At 41.0% G+C, this 1,907-nt stretch overlaps 1 long non-coding RNA gene across 1 annotated transcript; it reads left to right on the top strand.

Moving 5' to 3' along the window:
- The first annotated feature begins 649 nt into the window (after window positions 1-649).
- LOC142577697 (uncharacterized) lies at window positions 650-1,517 on the top strand. The gene is made up of 2 exons (XR_012827046.1): window positions 650-1,069; window positions 1,138-1,517. It is a non-coding gene; the product is annotated as an uncharacterized LOC142577697 (long non-coding RNA).
- Window positions 1,518-1,907: the final 390 nt, after the last annotated feature.

Genomic DNA, 1,907 nt, shown 5'->3' with positions numbered 1-1,907 from the left:
GTATCTTGCACATCACACTAATATGTGCTTTAATTTACCAAGTGAGATGTGTTACTTTTATGGCTCATTCAGTCATATCACACTGCAAGCTGCATTCATCAATCTTCAATTGGATTTTGCAAATGTGTAATGAAACATGTTTCCCTTTTATGCAGATATGCAATGGCAAGCCCTTCCGTGTGTTCCAAAGCTAAAATTTAAGCTCTAAATTAAAAAAGACATTTTTAGTCAGAAACAAGCAAAAATGGTGAATGCAGAGTATCGAAGCTCAAGGTACAAAATTTATGAGAAGTGTCGAATGATTTTAAGGAAAGAGTCGTATTTGAAAATGCAAGACTCTTTAGTGGAGGTCAAGCATGTCAATATAGGTAGAATACTCTGCAAAATTATGCGAGTGAGGGGATGTCAAACAATGGGTCAGGAAATGCGTTGTTTTTCTGCAAAACAAAAGCTGACTGCCATTACATAAGTCATTTTAGCATCATGAGACTGGTGCTTGATAAATTCAGAAATAAACCAAAAAACAAGACAAGCAAAAATAAAAAAAAAATAATTTAATGATGCTCTCTCCACACTGGGATAAATAAAAACAAACACATCACATCTAACGTGGACATATCAGACGCCTTGTGAAACACTACAGGAAAAATTCAGTTTCGAGCTATGGAACTTGCCGCATAGATGTGGGGGGCCTTGCACTAATAGTGATAGTTACCACTGCATTTAGAAATTGAAAGCATTCGTGCAGACAAGGATGATTCTCTATATTTTTGGCTACCACTTCAAATGCCTCCACCAAGTGTTACAATGCTGCACGCAGCCATACTAAGGATCTCGCAGCAACACCTGCAGGTAAAAAGCAGAAGCAGTCAAAGTCCTGGTGTGTACAGGACACTATGTTTGAAAATTTTTGGGCAAGAAGAGTGCAAGAAGCAGACATAACTGCATTGATTTCAGTAATTTCCCATTTGAATGGCCTTTTCTTTTTGCTTAGACAATGCCTACGCCTAGCCACAGCAGCTCCCTCATACAGACTCCGCAAGCCAAGAGGCCATGGAGGCAAATGCAGGTAAGAGGCAAGAAGCAATAGCACTGGTATCGACATTCATCTAATTTCTTTCTTTTTCTTTCGTTTAGGCAGCCAGCACACCTCGAACAGCCACCTTGACTGCGGGTGTGTCACCCTAGTCGCCAAGGAAACATTTGAGGGAAAGCGGCAGGCAATGTGAACAGCCACTTCTCCATGTAAACGATACTCTTTCTCTCGGATGACTCCTACGCCTGGCGACGCCAGCACACTTGTGCACAAAGATGCCGTGGAGGCACGTGCAGGTCACAGGCAAGAAGCAGTGGCACTGGTGTCGACATTCACCCAATTTCTTTTTCTTACACTGAGGCAGCCAGCACACCTCGAACAGCCACCTTGACTGCGGGTGTGTCAGTAGATTCCTGTTGTACATATGCTTATAATAAACTTCAGTAAACTTGAACTTGATAATAAACTTGAAGGCAAATGGAACATTGATGCATTGTATTTTTGAACATTTATTGTACACATACAATATATGCTACACTTTGCAGTGCTACAGAGCGTATTTGGAAGCGTCCCCCTATGTTTTGCACCTTTAATTACGTATGTGTTGTGTGGCCCTCAATGCAGTTCATGTAGCAGCTGCTTTGTCTGTGTATCGCACATTGGCTTAAGCTCGTGATATCCACATACTTCTCTCACATATACAAACTGAGGTTCTACGTAGTCCTCAGTGTTACAACAAAAAATGAAAGTAAACAATCCGATCGTGGAATTGTGTTTAATGCAGTGATTCCTATGACAGTTACTGACAAGTTGACAACTTGAACTGGTCAATTGGTCCATAGCCTCCTCTATTTTTCAAAAATAAAGGAGG

This window comes from Dermacentor variabilis, chromosome 4 (genome assembly GCF_050947875.1).
Source record: "Dermacentor variabilis isolate Ectoservices chromosome 4, ASM5094787v1, whole genome shotgun sequence".
NCBI lineage: Eukaryota > Metazoa > Arthropoda > Arachnida > Ixodida > Ixodidae > Dermacentor > Dermacentor variabilis.
The sequence above is the reverse complement of the archived record's forward strand: the minus strand, read 5'-3'. Positions and strand labels throughout refer to the sequence as shown.